At 45.3% G+C, this 20508-nt stretch overlaps 1 protein-coding gene across 1 annotated transcript in view; it reads left to right on the forward strand.

Moving 5' to 3' along the window:
• Nucleotides 1-20508, forward strand: part of hiw (highwire) — a 1788684-nt gene that overhangs the window by 971003 nt on the left and 797173 nt on the right.

A 20508-nucleotide genomic window follows, 5' to 3' on the forward strand; every position in this document is an offset into this window, starting at 1 on the left:
TGGTTCCTAGCCACGTAAAACAGAAATCTAATCTTTGTGAAACCAGTTGCCCTAGGAGAGCTGTTAATCAGCTCAGTGGTCTGGTTAAACTAAGTTATTTATATATTTGTTAAACTCACCATGCTAGGAAAGTAATTGGCTGAAGATGCTCCTCTCCATGATATTTGTCATCCTGAACCGATTCTTATGATATTTGCAGTTTGCTGTAGGGATGTTAAGAAAATTCATGATAATCTTGATAGCTGGGTTAGAGAACCTGATGTTTTCACCCCTTTGCTTTTAAAAACATTGCTAGGGTGTTGTATACCAAAATTAGTAGATTCTATAGATCTTTATGTGAACATAGTATCTGCTTATAAGTGCTAAACTTAGTAATGCAGTACAAAATTCAAAGAGTTGCATATATGCAGACTGCAGTACTGAAATACAGGTCAATTTCTAATCTCCCTGTGCTATCCAAAGATGCAGAAAACTTATTATGTATATAGGAATCATTTAGGTATCTGCAATGCTCTTTTAGATTTGAGCTGTAGGTCCCGTTGCTAGGTAATTTTGGTTCTTAGCCACGTAAAATGTCTAATCCTTGGGCCAGCCCTAGGAGAGCTGTTAATCAGCTCAGTGGACAATTAAACTAAGGTATTTATATATTTGTTAACTCTCACCATGCTAGGAAAGTAATTGGCTGAAGATGCATTCTCCATGATATTTGTCATCCTGAACCGATTCTTATGATATTTGCAGTTTGCTGTAGGGATGTTAAGAAAATTCATGATAATCTTGATAGCTAAGGTTAGAGAACCTGATGTTTTCACCCCTTTGCTTTTAAAAACATTGCTAGGGTGTTGTATACCAAAATTTAGTAGAATCTATAGATCTTTATGTGAACATAGTATCTGCTTATATTTTTTAAACTTAGTAATGCAGTGCCTATTCCAAAGAGTTGCATATATGCAGACTGCAGTACTGAAATACAGGTCAATTTCTAATCTCCCTGTGCTATCCAAAGATGCAGAAAACTTATTATGTATATAGGAATCATTTAGGTATCTGCAATGCTCTTTTAGATTTGAGATGCCATATGCAAGAGAACCTTAATAAGGGTTTTGAGAGTGCAGAGTAGTTCAGATAGATTTTAGTGCTATTCCTGATTTAGTAAATCTTAAGGCACTAATATTTAAACTTCAGAATCTTGGAGTGGGTGGATGCTTTAGGATTACTTCAATATTTCCTTACAGGATAGGTAGCAGTGAGTTTGTTAATGGGATTTCTAGCAAACCAAGACCTATGGTGTCTAGAGTTCCACAGGGCAGTGTTCTTGGTCCAATGTTGTTTTTAATGTGTGCAAGTGATATGGTTGTTGGCCTGAAAACAAAGATTGTTCAGCATGCTGATGTTGCAACATTTGTGGGTGTAGTAGTCTCCACTTATGAGAAATGAATGACATGGTAAGGAATTGTGAATGGTGTAGTCAGTGGGGGTATGAGGCTGAACTCGGCAAAACAAAAACACTATTGATTAATAGATCTCGTACTGATTTTCCACTGCATCCTTCCTTTGTGGATGGGACTCTGCTGAATGAGTCTGAAGTTTTAACTGTGCTTGTGTAACTTTGACCATCTTATTTTGAGAAACATCTAATGAAAGTGTCAGCAAATGCTACATGGAAGTTAGTCATTATACGTTAGGCCTCATTTATAACATTGATAAAATCAGCACAACCTGTTTTGGGTCATTTGTCCTTCCTCTGCTAGACTACTGGTCTCCAGTGTGGATGTCTGCCTCTGCCAGAGATTTATCTCTTTTTAGACAGTCGTCTCTGTCCCTAACACCAGTAGTTATGACTTGGATCACCCGATAAATGGTCTCTTGTTTGTCAGTTTTTCACAAGTATTTTAACAGAGAACTTTCACTATCACAATCGATCCCTTATCCTCTTTTTCTGTCAAGAGTGACCAGTTTTTCTGAACAAGCACCAGTATGCTGTTGAAGTTCTCAGTTTCAGAGGTATATTATTCCTCACATTATTGGACTGCAGAACAGTCTCCCTAAGGATATTGTGCAACTAGAACCTCAAAAGTTAAAATGAAGATGTGTTACATTACTACCTTGAAGTTTCTCATATTTTTCATCATTTATATACATTTTTATCAGTTTATTTATTCATTTGTAAATTTATCTTTGTTTTCTAGAACTGATCTCTTCTTCCTGTATTTCCTATTCTTTTAAATGAACACTATACTTTTCAGAAGGATGAATTTAAAGTCAGTGACCCCTGTATGTGTGTTTGAAAGATAAGAGTTCATCTTCTGAATAATAATAATAAAGGGATTTTGACAAAGGAAAATCTATTTCTGAGAAGGTCCCGTGTCACCCGGTGAAATTCCATTACAGCACGAATTTCTAGGTATAAAATGCTAGATATACCGGAGAAAAAGAGCTTTCAGGAAAGCTGGGGTTACTACCCCCAGTCGAGCGTCTTCTAGGAAGGCGTCGGTATAAGAAGGTGAGTGAAATACCAGTACCACGGAAACCTACTTGAAAGATCTCTCCTTATCAAAACCCCGAACAGAGCGGTGAGCCGTTACAGCCCCCACACTCAACACCCGCCAGGATAATGACACCAGCGCCACCTACCTCATTCCATGCTAGCACTAACCCCAGACTTGGCATGTGCAAAGAAAAGGGGGAGAGCCATGGGTGAGTCAGGAGGGTCACGGGTGAGACACGGGACCTTCTCAGAAATAGATTTTTCCTTTGTCAAAATCCCTTTTCTGAGTTCAGTCCCGTGTCAGCCGGTGAAATAGTGATAGAGAATCATGCCAAGGCTGCAAACTACTTGGAAAAGGAAACTAAGGGTAATCTGAAGAAAAAACATAAATCACAAAAGCAGTTTAATGAGGGAATCTCTTACATGTGAGCAAAAACACTAAACCTAAGGTACATCAAAGACTTAAGACTAGAAAGACAAGGGAGGTCCCCGGCATGACAGGGAAGGGATCCCCAAAAGCACTTAACTTAAAAGAACAAAAATTGTGAAATTGGATAGGTACAATGGCATGTATAAAATAAATGGTATATACAGTCTTAAAACTACACACGCAAACTTAAGTTAAAACACATAAGAGATCAACCAAATGGAAAATTAAAACATACAGTGTATATACAGATATCTGGGGTACATGGTGCAAATAAAAACTGCCCAGTACCCCACAAGAAAAACAATTATGGTAACATGTCAGATTACAGTTTCCATCAACAAAGACAAAATACATCAATATGAGGAGCAAGGCAGTGAGGCATAATCAACCAAGAGGACAAGCAGAGAGAAGCAAATGAGGCAGGCGGGCGGGGGGAAAGGAGGAAAGGATATGATTGGTTAAGGTGGGGAGATGACACTTCCCACAGCTAATGGTAGAAAATTTCAGGGCTTGAGCGTTTTTAAATAGTGGCGTTTAAACACTAGAGGTGATTTCCAACCCGTATATTTAGATAACTCTGAGAAAGTCCATATTATGAAAGTAATTAATGGAAGTAGCAACTGCTCGAATATCATGAATCTTAGGAACTGAATCTGGGTTGGCTTGTTTAATAAAATATAGAATTTGTTGTCTTATACCATCCAGTGAAAGAGTACCACCTTTCTCCCTGATAAAAAGAGGACCCGACTTACTCTGTGGAGTTCTTAAAAGGTAAGATTTAAGTGTATAAACTGGACATAAAGACTGGTCTTGTGGAAGGGGCACCACCTTCCAAGGAGACCACCTGTCCTGTGGGTCTTCGTTTTTGGCTAAAAATTTTGGATCAGGGGAAAGGAGGACCTCTCCGGAAGGGAGGAAGTTCACAAAATTATCACCTCTAGTGAGAGCTGACAGCTCTGAGATTCTAGCACCTGAAGGCCAAGCTAATCAGAAATAAGGTTTTTCTTAACAGATCCTGATAAGAGCATTGAAAGTTATCCATCTCTGATGCTAACTTAAGGACGTCATTGAGAAACCACGTGAACGGAATGTGGGCGTGTTATGGGTCTCAGACGAGCGCATGCTCTGGGAATGGATGAAAAATAGGAATCTGTGGAGGTCGATTTTAAAGACAAAGAAATACTTTCTTTAGGGCTGACTTGATTGTGGTAATAGTGGCTGGAGCAAGGCCTTTCTCAAACAATGATCTAAAGAAAGAAACTCCTAAATTAGTCTGTCATAATTTTGGCTTCAGATGCTTTTAGGAAGGAGGCTAATTTTTTTTGACTGCTGAGTCATACTGTCTAAGAGTAGAATCTCTTTTATCTGACTCAAGAAATAGAGTGTTGACAGGGTCAATGTTTGCTCCTTTTGGGCTGCGAATTTTATAAAGTCCATAAAACTAGGGCATTCTGAATTCTTGAGGAAGCTGACACAGTCTTGGTTTGTACTGTCTGGGTCAGTATGGGCTTGGGAATCCAAGACTCCGCAATCCCAGTTCCTGAAGAAGAGGGAACCAATTGCTCTTTCGGCCAATAGGGGGCTACTAGGGCCAGTTGACCTTTGAATGTCCTGAGTTTGTGTAATACTTTCAGCAGTAAATTTATTGGAGGGAACAGATAAATTTTTCCCATTTGTTCCATCTATTGTCATTGCATCCGTGGCGTATGCCTGAGGGTCCAGGTTGGGGGGCCACATAACAGGGAGCTTGAAGTTGCTTTCTGTCGCGAACAGATCCACTTGGAGACCCGAACCTGGCGGCAAATCCATTTGAAAGATTCCGTGTCCAGGGACCACTCCATCTCCAACGGAGTCATCCTGACAGGAGTCCGCCACCACGTTCCGCACCTCGCATTAAGGTGGGTGGCTGACAGGTGCCAGCCGTGCTTGTTCGCCAGGGAGAAGATGGCAACCATTACTTGGTTTACTCGACCTGATTTGGAGCCGCCCTGTTGATGCAATGAACTACCACTGCGCTGTCCAATACCAACCTGATATGAACCGGTTGGGGGCGGATTTTCTTTAAAGTCAGAAAGACTGCCATAGCTTCCAGGGTGTTTATATGGAACTGTTGAAACATTGTGGACCAAGTTCCTGTACTTTTGTTTTGGGAATATCCCCAGCCGCTTAGGAAGCGCCTGTATGAACAACTAATGCCGGAGGGGGAAACTGAAGCGGAACTGACTTGGAGAGGCCCTTGACAGAGGTCCAAGGCCGCAGTCTTGTTTTTAAGATTTGAGGATAGAGGAGACCCTGTCTCTGAGCTTGACATTGGCTCGACTCTCCATACTCTGTTTATGTCTTTAGTTTCGCTTTTAAGAGCAGGTCTGTCACTGAGGCAAATTGAAGGGACCCAAGGACCTTTTCCTGGGATCGGGATGCCGATTGATTTTTGAGAAACTTTCTGGTGAGAGATGCTATCTCCTTTCCTCTTGGGAGGTGGGAGGGATAACGTGTGAGCAGACAAATCCCACTGCAGGCCCAGCCACTGAAACCGGGGCTCCGGAGTCAGGCGGGACTTTTGTCTGTTCAGTTGAAAACCTAACGATTCTAGGAAGTTGATGACTATGGTCGTAGCCTTCTGACACTCCAGAACTGTTGGTGCCCAAATTATCCAATCGTCCAGGTATGCTGCTAGGGGATATCCTCGGACCGGAGTTGTTGAACTACCGTGTCCGCCAGCTTGGTGAATACCCTGGCGCAATGTTTAGACCGAAGGGCATGACCTTGAAGGAGTAGGCTTGATTCCCGAAGTCTGAAACCGAGGAACTGAGAGAAGTTCGCGCAATCGGGACGTGATAGTAAGCGCCTGAAAGATCGATGGAGGTGGTGACGGCTCCACGCCGGAAGTAGAGTCCGCACCTGGGCTATTGTAAGCATGAAATTTGTCGATTTTTATGTAGAGATTTAGACGCGACAGATCCAGGATCACTCTTTGCTGATCTGAGTCTTTTTGGGAACAGTGAATAACCTGCCTTGAAATTTTAGGTGCCTTACTTTCTTTATTGCTCGTTTGTTGAGCAATTCTGCCACATAATCCGTAGGATTGATGAGGGTGGTTGGTAAAACTTGTTCGGAGGAGGAGGTTCCTTGATCCAGCTCCATCCCAGGCCTTTGGACACTATACTGTGTGCCCAAGGGCTGAAGGTCCATTGGTCCCTGAACCAATACAGGCGACCACCTACCTGTGTTTTCTCAGTGGGAGGGAGCGGGTTTGTTCCCCTCTACCATGTCCAGGTTTTCCCCTTGGGGTGGTGTTCGCCTTCCCTCTGTGAAAGGACTTGCCTCTTCCCCCTTGCGATTCTGTTAAGGCCGTGAAAGTAACCACGGCCCTCATAGGTGGGATTGTATGCTGGTGAAGTAACATACGAGGGCGCAGCAGGGAATGAGCTGGTTGGACCAGCACATATTGTTGGGGGTGAGCTTTTGAGGTGGAGGACTGTGCCACTGCCGAGACTGGGACGGCTTGAACTACCGTCTGCTGGTGGGGCCTTTTATGTCTCCTAAAAACGCTTGCCTCCTCTCGCCTGGGGACCGCCAGATTCTGGGGTCTTGCGTTTATAGGTGGGGATGCCCCAGCGAGAGCGCAGACTCTGGTTGGCCCTTGTAGCCTCAGATATAACGTTTGTAACCTCTTCTTCTGGGAAGAGGTTAGGTCCCCAGATCGAGCTCTTTATGAGCTTGTTAGGCTCGTGACGGATAGTTGCGTTTGCGAAGATGAACTTTCTGCATTCCAGTCTGGCCATGATGAATTCAAAAGGTCAGACTGAAAGCCAGCTAACAGGGACTTAGCCAAGACCTGAAAAAAGGGCTCTGTCTGCGCAGGAGACGGCAGTGGCTTCTGTGAGGCAGACGGAGTTCAAGGACCGGGCTAGCTTTGTCCGGCATCAAACTCTGCCTTTAGCAAAGATTCCGCAGCTTGGGAGTTCTTCGCTAAACTGTGAGGAAGCACAGAGGGGTCCAATTTCCCGACCGTGAAGGTGGACGGAGCATCCATCCAGAACTCGTCACTTCCCTGGGAAAACCAGGAAGTGGGGTCTGTTTCCCAGCTGAGGTAACGGATTACCATCAAAGCACGCCGGGCCGTGAGCCAGGCGACCTTTGTTTAAACAGGGAGTGGAAGTTGTCTCCCAGGGCAAACATAGTGAAGTTGCCCTTGAAAGGAGTCAACTTTGTGTTGTCTGCCTGCCACTCCGCCAGAGTGCGCAGGAGAGACGACTGAGCTTGGTCCCTGGGGATGATGACAGTCTCCCTGGGAACCTTATCCGAACGTATCCAAGCTTCCTCAGTCAATCTCACGAAACCTGGATATGGGGGCAAAAGATCGGGGAAGAACTCCAACTCCTCCAACCGTCTCGTGCCAAGACCTTCAATGGTTAGTTTGCCATCATGTTGGATGGCCCGGAGAGAAAAACGCCAAGGGTTGCCAGGATCAAAATGCGGGAGGTCCGCTGTATCAGGAATGACATACTGGGGTTCAGCTGGGGGTGGGTTCTTCATTCCCGCCAGCATGTTGTCATGACTGGCAAACTTTTCCGAGATCTTACTGTCATATGTGGCAAACTTTTCAGGACATCTGATTAAATTTGTCATTAAAGTCCTCGGAGAACCTTTGGAACATCTCTCTGGTTAGCAAAGGTTTCGCGTCAAAGGCAGGTTGGCGAGGAGGGCTTGGTCTTGATGCCCTCTTACTCGCGCTTTGCCGGAGGAACCAGACTTGCTCCCGGAGGCTACAGGTGCTGAGACCTTAGCCTTCGACGGGGAAAGGCGATGCTTCTTGGAAGACGAGGACTTATAGCCCTTCGCCTCCATGAAGTCTTCAACTTCAACTTGGGGATAGCTGATGGAGCCCTATCACCCAAGGAGGAAGACTTCCCAAAACCTGAAAAAGAAGACAATGAAGAAGCTGGGGAATCAAAAGGGGGCCCACCCCAACAACCTCACTTACCTCGCTACTTACCACCTGGTCCTGTTCAACAGCCATCGGTTCCAGGTCTAAGTTCAAGGCGGCGACGCCCTCTGAGACTTGAATAAAGAATATCCACTTGGGGTGGCTGGGTCGCATCCCGGATCTGCTGGATGATGGGGTGGCAAGATCTTCTGGCACCGCTGCCGCCACCGTGCGCCGGGGTAGAGCAGGTCCTCAACCCAGCGTCGAGGACGTAGGGCTTCCCGACGGAACATTCCTTCCAAACCCAGCCACCCAGGCCCGGAGAGATTCCAAGGCCGACTTCTTAGAGGACTCGTCCGCCTGAAAGAAAACCAACAATTAGCTAAAAGGTGAAAAAAAAACAGTCCGGAAACCACATAAACAAAAGTCAAAATGAGGAGCATAAAACGGAGGAAGATTGTCACTTACCGACTCATCCTGGATGGTTGCGCACAAGGCGAAACAAACCTCACAACCATCGGGGTGCCAGACTACCAGGTCGTCAAGTCGGACCGCACAACCAGCGTGGTCCGCACACCACGTGACCGTAGGGTTGTTGCAGTGACGCAGTACACCCGGCTCCTCACAGCGAACAGTCTGTAAGTGGAAAACGAACATGAACCTACCACTCTAAGCAATTTAAGGCTGGAAAGGCCGGGAATTTCAACTGCAGCCGGAATACTCCGGTGGAGAAGAAATACCTTTTAATAAACTAGGCCAATAAGCTCTAAAATACACAGAGTGGAAGGTAAGACTACCAGACCCGGAATACTCCGGGAATGAAAGGAATGAGACAACAGGAACCAACCATAAGGGATTGCCTGTAATTATAACGGCGGAACCCCGGCGTAGAACCGACTCATGTAAAAACTAAGGAGAGTACTCGAAGATAACAAACTTATCTAAATATCAGTCAAAAATAATAACAATAACAAGTGATGGTAAATACTCCGGAGACCGGAGGATCCGCTCCCTTATATAAAATGTGAATCCTTCTTCACTTACTTCCCGCCGGAGAAACAAAGTGGGCAAAATGCTCAGTATATACATAACAAAAGCCGGAGCAATTATATTTTACCCTATCAACGTAACCCGACGGGAGACGAGAGTGGGATAGAGTGTCTCGAACACGCCTCGAGTAAACAAAAACCACCAACCCCAACACAGCGATGCTAGAGACTGTGTGGGAGGGAGCGAATCCCTCTACCAAATGGAGGAGTCCCTGAACTCGGAGAAAACGCCATCTAGCGCCACCCGCACGAGTAGAGCAAGGCTGGAGGGGTGGAGTGGGGGGAGAGGGGAGGGTAGGCTACCAGGAAAGGAACAGGAGACGGGGAAAAACATGTGACCCGCTCAACTGCACCCATACTTCCAAGAATAATGAAACTTGGGAGGGGCCTACCACTGGAAGGAACGCAAGCCCGATGCCCGACTCCTACCTAGGCGAAGCCTAATAGGGACCTAACCTAGTATAGGTTAGGAAACGGGAGGAGTGCGGAGGGGGAGGAGGAAGCAACAGGGAGAGAAATTTTGTGCCGAGAACCAACCGGGATCGAGAAGGGGGGGCAAGGAGGCGACTAGCCTAGAGGAAACACATCCAAAGAACTCTATTCCCCCAAATGAAGGAAGAGAACTAAGGGGCTCACTCTGCCCACCAAAAACGACCCCGGAGGAAACAGCAACCAAAACTCCCTCAACCTGATGATCCCCACACCCAGGGCAAGGGGATGGGAAGCAAAACCAGCCTAACTCCACAAAATAGCCATCACGCAAAAAAATGGAACCAAAATGTGCTCAACAGAGAGCGAGCCTACCTCGGGAAGCGGTTAGATCTGAGGCTGCCACCACCACAAGGAGGTAAACAACAAAATAAATAAAATAAATAAAATAAAATAAAATAAAAGAGAGCACCATCTCCAAGAATAAAATAATTAGCCTACTTACAGACCAAAAATAAAAAGGAACCCAACCTGGGGGGGTACCTGGGATGGGGCATCACCTAACAAAGGGCCAGGCCAATGAAACAAAATTTATGTAAAACAAAAAGGGGGAGCCACCGCAGGGAACCACCAGGAAGGGGAACCATAAGTAAAAATATCTATGATTACGAGGAGACAACACCAACAGAAAAGAACTGAAGGGGTTGCCTCATGGTCGACATGGCTGATGGGGACGCCCGTGGCGTCATAAAAAGATCTCAATATTTATGAAAATATGAGACCAAAACAGCCAAAAATAGAACAAAACCCCACAAGAAGATGGTACTTAACTTGGAGATGGTAAAGCTGCTCGATGCCATCGAAAGATGAAAGATAATCCAAAAAAAAAGAAGCACACAAAAGAAAATGAACGTTATCACGTGCTAGAAAATGGAATGAGGTAGGTGGCGCTGGTGTCGCCGGCCCTGGCGGGTGTTGAGTGTGGGGCTGTAACGGCTCACCGCTCTGTTCCGGGGTTTTGATAGGAGAGATCTTTCGAGTAGGTTTCGTGGTAGTGGTATTTCACTCACCCTTACTTATACCGACGCCTTCCTAGAAGACGCCGACTGGGGTAGTAACCCAGCTTTCCTGAAAGCTCTTTTTCTCTGGTATATCTAGCATTTTATACCTAGAAATTGGTGCTGTAATGGAATTTTCACCGCTGACACGGGACTGAACTCAGAAATAATAATAATAATAATAATAATAATAATAATAATAATAATAATAATAATAATAATAATAATAATAATAATAACAATAACAATAAAAATGATAACAATAATAATAATAATAATAATAAACTATTAACTGTATCTTTTGAACGTTTTTTGTAAAAAGGTCTTCGGTTGTTTTCTTAGACAAAACTGTGTTTTAAACCACAAGTAATAAAGGGATTTTTAAGAAAAATCTATTTCTGGAGAGGGGACCGTGTCACCCGATGAAAAAGTCCATTCAGCACTTATTTCCAGGTAATTCCGTTGCTAGATACCAGAGAAAGCTAAATGAAATGCTGGAGTTACTACCCCCAGAGCGAGCTCCATCAGATGGAGTCGTGTATGGAAAAGGGTGAACTACAAAAACACGGAACCTTATCCTATAGAGATCCCAAGGTCAAAAGTCCCACAGGGAGGTGCCGTTACAAACCCATGTACCACCCGTGGACAGCACACAAAACACCGCTAGCCGCATTCCATGAAAGCATCACCCCACCAGAATGATGTTTACTATGGGAGGGACATGACACATGATGGAGGTGGGTCATCGGGTGACACGGTCCCCTCTCCAGAAATAGATTTTTCCTTCGTCAAAATCCCTTTTCTGTATCGGGTCCCGTGTCAGCCGATGAAAAATTAACAGAGAAATAAACATAATTCTTAAACTAAAAGATAAAAATTCTAGGGGAACAGAAGACCGAAGGTCCAAAAGAAACTTTTTAATCACTAGTAACAATAACAATAATGTACAAAAGAAATTGATGTTAGCTTAAAATTAACATGACAATGTGAAAAAATATACATAAACAAAGTAACTATACAATATTGAAAACCTTATAACTTAAATGTGTCATTAGACAAATACATGGATAACACAGCCAGGTGAGAAGTCAAGGCAAGCCTGACTGAAATGACCGTAAGGGGATAACTGAGGCAGTGGAGGAGGAAATGACTAGGAATCAGAAAGGGAACCAGAGGGAGGGACAACGTTCCCTGCCGCGACTGCTGAGAATTTAAGAGCTTCTAAGGATTTCAAATAGTGACGTTTGAAAACCAAGGGTGACTTCCAACCGGTGTACCTGGTAAGATCCGTGAAATTCATGTAATGAAAGTAATTAATGGAGGTGGCCACAGCTCTAATATCATGAACTTTTGGGACTGAGTCAGGTTAGCCTGCTTGATAAAGTAAAGGATCTGTTGTCTAATAGCAGACATAGAGAGATTACCCCCTCCTTCCCTGATAAAGAGAGGCCCAGAAGAGATGTGAGAGGACCTGTCTAAATAAGCCCTCAAAGTATGAACTGGGCACAGGGACAGGTCTAGAGGCAGAGGGAGAATTTTCCAAGGCGACCACCTATGCTGCGGATCTTCATTTTTGGCCAGGAAGGTAGGGTGAGGAATCAGCAAAACCTCCCCTGATGGAAGGAAGTCGACGTGGTTGGGTTCCCTAGAGAGTGCAGACAGCTCTGAAATTCTAGCACCCGAAGCCAGGCTAACTAAGAACAACGTTTTCCTCAACAAGGAAAGGTAGGGGCAGGACTGATTATCGATATCTGAGGCTAACTTCAACACGTCATTTAGAAACCAGGAAACCGTATGTGGACGGATTACTGGCCTCAGACGTGCACATGCTTTAGGGATGGAAGAAAAGTAAGGGTCTGTGAGGTCAATTTTGAAACCATACAAGAACACTTTTCGTAGAGCCGACTTGACTGTAGTAACAGTACTAGCGGCTAAACCCTTCTCAAACAGTGATCTAAAAAAGGAGATTGCTAAATTTATGGTCATTACTGTAGCCTCAGATTCTCTTAAAAAGAGTGCTAGTTTCTTAATTGCTGAGTCGTACTGACGAAGAGTGGAGACCCGCTTATCTGATTCCAAGAACATGGTATTGACAGGATCAACGTTAGCATCCCTTTGAGCCATAAACTTCATAAAGTCCACAAAGCCAGGGCATTTTGGATTTTTGAGGAAGCTGACACAGTCTGAGTTTGTACTACTTGTGTTAGTTTCGGACTGGGGATTCGGATGTGGCGAAGTTTCAGTTCTAGTAGAAGAGGAAACCAGCTGCTCTTTGGCCAGTAGGGAGCCACTAGAGCTACTTGACCCTTGAACGCCCTCAGTTTGTGAAGGACTTTCAACAACAAGTTCACTGGAGGGAACAGATAGATCACCTTCCACCTGTTCCAATCCAATGACATTGCGCGTCCGTGAAAAGAGCTTGAGGGTCCAGGTTGGGAGCTACGTAATGAGGGAGCTTGTTGTTGAGCTTGGTTGCGAACAAATCTACCTCCAGACCCGGAACTAGTTGGGAGATCCAATTGAACGAGCCCCTGTCTAGGGACCACTCCGACTCGGGGAGTTGTCCTGGAGAGAGAATCTGCTACGACGTTCCGGACCCCTGCAAGATGGGTGGCAGATAGGTGCCACTTGTTCTTGCAGGCCAAGGAGAAAAGTGCAATCATTACCTGGTTGATCCTGCTCGATTTTTTGAACCTCCCCTGTTTATGCAGTGGACTACCGTGGCGCTGTCCAGAACCAGTCTTATGTGAATCTTCTTGGGGAAGAAGCTTCTTCAAGGTAAGGAAGACCGCCATGGCCTCCAGAACATTTATATGGAACTGGCGGAACATGAGTGACCAAGTCCCCTGTACTTCTTGGTGTTGAGAATATCCTCCCCACCCGCTTAGGGAGGCGTCTGTGTGGATAACCAACGCCGGAGGAGGAAATTGAAGGGGGACTGACTTGGACAGGCTCTTGACAGTCGACCAAGGCCGGAGTCGCTTCTTCAAGATGTGGGGATCAGACACACCTTGTCCCTGAGACTGATATTTGCCCGACTCCGCCACACTCTGTTGATATCCTTCAGTTTCACTTTCATCAACAGGTCTGTCACCGGGTTAACTGAAGGGAGCCCAAGACTCGTTCTTGGTCCGCCGAGAGGCCCTTTTGGATTTGAGAAACTGTCTGGTTGCTCTGGCTATCTCCTTCCTCTTGGGAGGAGGAAGAGAGAGCTTGTGAGAATTCAGATCCCACTGGATTCCTAGCCATTGAAAACAACTGCTGGGAACCAGGCGGGACTTCTCCTGTTTACACGAAAGCCCAAGGATTCTAGAAAGTCGACCACCACGGATGTAACTCTCCGGCATTCCTCGACGCTGGATGCCCAGATGATCCAGTCGTCGAGATACACAGCCAGCGTAATCCCTTGAGATCGGAGTTGAAACAACGACCGTGTCTGTCAACTTGGTAAAAATCCTTGGGGCTATGTTGAGGCCGAAAGGCATCACCTTGAAGGAATATGCCTGCCTTCCGAGCCTGAACCCCAGAAAGGGGGAGAACCTTCGCAACCGGGGACGTGATAATAGGCGTCGGAAAGATCTAGAGAGGTGGTTACGGCTCCACGGGGCAGTAGGGTCCGAACTTGGGAGACAGTAAGCATCCAAACTTGTCGCAACGACTGTAGGAATTCAGACGGGACAAGTCCAGAATTACTCTCCGTTTGTTGGAACCTTTCTTTGGGAACACTGAAGAGCCTGCCTTGGAACTTCAGAGACCTCACTTCCTTATAGCCTGTTTCTGTAGGAGATCCTCCACAAAGTCCTCGAGATCCTTGGTCGTAGCCTGATAAAACTTGACTGGTGGAGGGGATTGTCGATCCAACTCCAGCCTAGGCCCTTGAAACTATACTCTGAGCCCAGGGACAGAAGGTCCACCGAGCTCGAAATGGTACAGCCTCCCGCCCACAGGATGTATGTCATCGGTCCTGTGTTTGCTTCCCCCCTCTGGAGCCTCTACCTCCCTGTTCCTGGGAGAGCCGGGGCTCCCCTTCCCAGCGAAGCCACGGGGCTTATTGCCTCTGGTTGATTGTCTGGAGCGAAATTTCCCCTGACTTTCATATGCAGGATTGAAAGCTGGGGAGGAGACATAGGAAGGAGCAGCCAAAGACTGATGTGCCAGGTTTACCAGGACATACTGGGGTGGAGGATGGGAGGAAGAGGTCGAAGGCTGACTTTGTAAAGGAACCTGGACCAAGGACTGAGCTGGAAGACGTTTGAAGTGTTTAAATTTCTTACTGGACTTGGTGGGAGGGCTGGCAAGATCAGACTGTTTCCTTTTATAGGGCAGACCCCAACGGGAACGGAGGCTCTGATTGACCCTAGCTGCCTCAGATAAGACTGCATCAACTTCTTCTTGTGGGAAAAGATTAGCACCCCAGATCGAACTCTTAAGAAGCTTATTTGGTTCATGCCGAACTGTGGCTGCTGAAAAGATGTGCTTCCGGCAGGCCAGTCGGACAGTCATAAAGTCAAACAGATCTTGTTGAAAACTCGCCAAGAGAGATTTCGTCAAGACCTGGAATAATGGATCTTCCCTGTAAACCAAAGAAGTTTGCTTCGCTAAAGCCAAAGAGTTCAAAGACCTGGCGAGCCTTTCCTTAGTATCAGCCTCTGTTTTCAAGAGCGACTCCGGGATCTTAGGAGCTGCTCACTGAACAGATCAGAGGCGCAGTCTGGGTCAAGCCGTAGTCACCGTAAACGTATTAGGGGCTCCCTTCCAGAAGTCGGTGCCTCCTGGAAAGACGAGAGATGTAGGGTCCGTCTCACGGAGATGAGGAAGGGGTTTACCTTCGAAGCAAGCCTGGCTAGTCAGGGAGGCCACTTTCGAAGTGCAAGGGAGAAGGAGAACATCACTGAGAGTGAACATAGTGAACACTCCCTTAGCTGGTGTAAGCTTAGTGTTCTCCGCTTGCCACTCCATAAGGGTCCTCATCAAAGACGACTGGGCTTGGTCCCTAGGATAGATGACCGTCTCCTTAGGGACTTTATCAGACCTGTTCCAAACCTCTCCCTTCAGCCTGGCAAAACCAGTGTAGGGAGATGTCAGGTCCGGAGGATAGAACTCCAACTCTTCCACTCTCCTCGTGCCTAAACCCTCTATGGTAAGAGTACCTTCGCACTCGGGAGCATAAAGGGTGAGACGCCAAGGATTCCCTAGATCAAAGGGAGGGGAGAGTGGAAGGGTCAGGAACAGAATGAGACCTAGAACGAGAACCTTGTTGAGATTCCACCTTCTTCGAAAGAGACTGAAAAGAAGAAGCAAGACCAGACAGCTTGCTGTCTACCCTCGCGTCGATCTTCTCAAATCTCGCGTCGATTCTTTCCAGGAATTGTTCAAAGAAATGAAACGTATCCAAAGAAGGAGGAGGGGGAACTACCTGACGTGATTGAGGCTCCGCTTGGGACCGGAAGGGAGGCTGTACTGGCCGACGGAACGGGCTCGTCAGTCCGTGCCGCCGCCGAGGAACCCCATATCGGCCTGCCGGAGTAGGTAAGGTTTTCTTTTTAACGGACTTCACCTTCGGGGCAATAGACCCAGACGTGCCCGAAAGGTATGAAGATTTAGAGAAGCCTTTAAAAGAAGCAACAGAGGAAGAAGGAGAGTTAAACAGTGAAGAACCTGCCTCACTTACCCCCTTACCTGCCTGATGCTCCGGGATAATGCTCGGAGACTCAAGGCCGAGATCGAGTTCCGCCGCGTCTTCTGGAGCGCCGCCGCTCAAAGCCGAACCGTCTGGAGAGGGCTGGGTCAACTCCCGAATCCCGGCAATCAACGGAGCAGCAACCTCGTCGGTGACAGAAGCTGTGATCCAAGCGCCGGGAAAAAGGACATTACAAATGTCCTTCGAGAGTATGTAGGGATTGCCAGCTCCTACGTTGCGCCCAAAGCCGCTAACCCAGACTTTAAGGGCCTGAAGCGAAGAATCACGAGACTTGCGGTCATCCTGCGGAAGAAAAACATTATTGCGGTTTTACCGGCGCGGAGGGAATCGATAAAATGTAAACATTATAGTTGGCTAAGAAGGAAAGATGCATGATCACCTACCGAATCATCGATAGCCTTCTCGTGAAAGAGCGTAGCAAACATCACATCCGTCAGGGTGCCAAACAATAAGATCCCCACGTGGACCGCACATCCGAGTGAGACCGACAAACTGGCGGGCCGCTGGCCTGATGGAGGGCTGCGGAGCACCCTTCTTCTTGGCAACGTACCACCTGTAAGAGTATTAGATTATGAGTACACTGTGTAAGGTGCCGGAGTAGTGTGCCGGAGCAACACAGTATTAAACCAAGCCGTGAAACCAGCCGGAATGATCCGGGAGGTAACCTGGTAAAAAACTCATACAAACAAAACAAAAACAAAAACAAAAATAATAAATAAAACAAAATAAATTTACTGGAACTAGCCGGAGTAACATGCCTTAAAGTAAGTGACGGATACAAAATGAAATGAAATGGGAAGGTTAAACTGTCCGGAGAAAGCTTATTCCCGGCAACTAAAAATAATATGAAACTAGCGATAACGGAAGACCGATAAACGCTAGAACCGCCGGAGCGGGAAGCAAGGAATGCGCTCCGATAGAAGACAGTAGTTAGCTAAGGGCAGGGAATGTCAAAAGCCCGACACGAAGACAGTCAGGCGGAAAGCTCTAACTGGCAACGAAGAAGGACTGAACCGGAGTGTCGCTAAATTAAACGACACGCCGGAGAAGACGTATGAAGGGGAGGAATGGAAAACCCGGAGGAAGAACCGAAAAAGAACGACCAGAGAGTGGGAATGCACAATCCTGGCGTTCCGTCCTCCCGCCCACACGCTGACTGAGTCGTTACCCAGCAAACGCGAGAGAAGCAGGAGAGGAACAGGGACAACCTCCTCCAAGGGGGCGGGGAACAGGGAGATAAAGATGGCCAAAGATGGTGGACAGGAGAGGGGAAGTCCTCCGGCCACCAACAGTCCCAGGAGGGAGGGAAAAAGGTAAAGTCACGGACCGTACCAAGGAGAGGCCAAACAATGCAGAGGAAGGGGGGGGCATAGGCTATAGACTAGGAAAAGGATGGGTCGACCTAACCAAAAAACTAGAACTAACCTTAAGTAAATACCAAACTAGGGTAGGCTACATGAAGCCCCCTCGCTATCCCAGCTTAACCAAGAGGCTCATTAGCCTACGAAAAGTCGAAACAGGGAGAGGGAAGCAACATGAGGTCCTCGCTATTCCAGCTTAACGAGAGGCTTATTAGCCTAACATGCAGAAAGCCGAAACAGGGGAAGGGGAACATAAAGGAGAAGACCCTAGTAAAACTTAAGGAAAGCGCTATGCATGGAAAAAAACGAACACAAAACCTTAGAAGGGCATGTGAACGAAAAGAATGAACGACCATCCCCCTTTTTCATGAAAAAAAAAAGGGGGCAATAGCCTAACGCCCCAAAAAGGGAAACCAAAGCTAACACCAACCCATAAAAGGATAAAATAAAGTAAAAACATAACAATACAAAACAAGAGGAGGACCATACCCAACACGATGTGGACGTGAAGGGAAATGGCCGCCTAAAAAAAAAGAAACATCCATGATAATCATCAAATATCAAATGCATCCGAACACTGGGTTAAAGAGAAAACAAAAAACTTAAAAGTACAAACGTAAATAAAATTCCCAGAAGCTAAAGAGAAGAGAAGGGCAAAAATAAGGCATGTAAATGAAATGATAAAGGCGAATAGGCTCGAGGGGAAGCCCGACGCCTAAACACCAGCCCTCAACTCGAAGCAAAGGGAAACAAACGTTAATCAATCAAAATCACTAATTAGACCTCATGAAAAGGAAAATGCTCCTAAACACGAAGAGGAACCGTGAGAAAGATCAAAAAACAGGGCGACCCAAGATCACGAACCACACATGGAGGTCACGTGAGGCCGTGAGAGGAGATCGAGACAGGCGTTATAAATCCCTTTAATTATTAAACTAAAGGGAAATAAGGAGCCTCAATCGCCTCAACTAAAAAAACGAAATACTGGTACTCAACTTAGGTGACGAAAGACCTTGTGAGGAAGCCATAATGATGCAAAAAAGGCACAAGATTAAAAGCACAACGAAAAAACGTGTGAACGATGGTGCTTGCTGAAATGGAATGCGGCTAGCGGTGTTTTGTGTGCTGTCCACGGGTGGTACATGGGTTTTAACGGCACCTCCCTGTGGGACTTTTGACCTTGGGATCTCTATAGGATAAGGTTCCGTGTTTTTGTAGTTCACCCTTTTCCATACACGACTCCATCTGATGGAGCTCGCTCTGGGGGTAGTAACTCCAGCATTTCATTTAGCTTTCTCTGGTATCTAGCAACGGAATTACCTAGAAATAAGTGCTGAATGGACTTTTTCATCGGCTGACACGGGACCCGATCCAGAAATATGGCTATCCTGAGAATTTATCTCCCTTCCATGTATGTGTTATAGAGATTTATTAGTTCCATAATGATATGGGATATAACTAGCTCATGCAGACTGCAGTTCGCTGCTACTGTGCTTTTGTGCTTAGTGTAAAGTGTTGTTCTGTTTTGATATGTGCAACAAAACAAAAGAAATGATAAGTAGAATATAATAACAAATGACGGCGTCTGATTATGAACTGTGAATGTGTCGGATTATGAACTGTAAATAAATAACAACACTAACATTGTTTAATGATCCAGTCGTCTATCTTAGTCACGCTAAGAGGGTGGTGGCTTGTGCCTAAATCACTTAAGGTGACTTTACTATACATGATTATATGGTGGTGTCAGCAGAGTTTTGCACTTTTCTTATATTTGAGATTAACATGGATGAATAATAAGGTGGATCAGGCTTGGCAGTTGTATAAGATTATACACACGGTACAGTATGCATAAATGACCGAGAATAAGTTTTAACTGTCCAGGGATGGCAGTTATGGATTAGATGTAAGATGGTCTAGTTTTGTAGAAAAACTCAGTTGAAAGAATTGCCTCTTGTGTTCCTGGTGAAGCAGTTTCATCATATTTTCACCTAGCTTGACATGCCATGATCATGATTTAGCTATTATTTTATGGAAAAATTTTAAATTTGTGTTCCTAAAATGGTTTTGAGAAGTGCCTCTGTTTATATAACTTAATTGCACATACCTTACATTTAACATGATCTAAGGTATTGTTTGAAGTGAAAATTATGGTTAATTAACACATATTAGTAAAACTTACAGTATCTACAGCTGAACTAATTGGTCTTCAGGTACAAACCTGTTGCTAAAACATTCTTCCTTGGAATGAATAATTTTATGGTCTGTTTGTTAGAAAGAGATTTAAAAGGAAGCCCAGAATAAATAATGCTGCAAGGTTTTTTTTTTTTTTTTGCTCCAGGGGTTCTCTTTATCATTTCTGTGGTTTCTTCCTCTTTTCAGATGCAAAAGTTTGAACAATCATACGTTTTTGATTATATTTCTTTTCAGGGTGAAGTTCCTGCAGGAGGGAGGGTTTTACATATTACACCATCACGGTTTACACGAACATCACAGAGTCGCACTTGGAATACTGGGAATGGTTCTCCTGATGCCATATGTTTTTCTGTTGATAGACCAGGCATTGTAATAGCTGGTGTTTGTGTGTATGGTGGTGTTGGCACTTACGATTATGAACTTGAGGTGATGGATGAAAGTGGTGGAGGGGGTCAGGACCCTTCTCATACCCTTGAGAGATGGAGTGTAATGGAAATTGCACGTGGAACTTTCGGACCAGATGACTCTGTAGCTGACATTGTGGAAATCAAATTTGAAAGACCTGTCCCAGTAAAGGTATGTATTGTATTACTTTATTGATTTTGAAAAGAAATGCTGTTGATGTGCAGTTTGCATGTGTGATGTGCTTCCATTTTTTTATATTTTGTAGACAGTAACTTTATTCCTTAAATGTTGCTCAAAAAAATACTTGTAGCATATTTTGACACTAGGTTTCATTCTGTTACATTTTGCAGTTTGGGTGTGCCTTGATACATTCAGAATAACTGAATAGTCCCTGTAATTAAAGTTTTAATGAATGAATATCTGTTGAATTTATAATATTTGTATGAAAGTGAGAATTGGAT

Source organism: Macrobrachium rosenbergii, chromosome 2, assembly GCF_040412425.1.
Source record: "Macrobrachium rosenbergii isolate ZJJX-2024 chromosome 2, ASM4041242v1, whole genome shotgun sequence".
NCBI classification, from domain to species: domain Eukaryota; kingdom Metazoa; phylum Arthropoda; class Malacostraca; order Decapoda; family Palaemonidae; genus Macrobrachium; species Macrobrachium rosenbergii.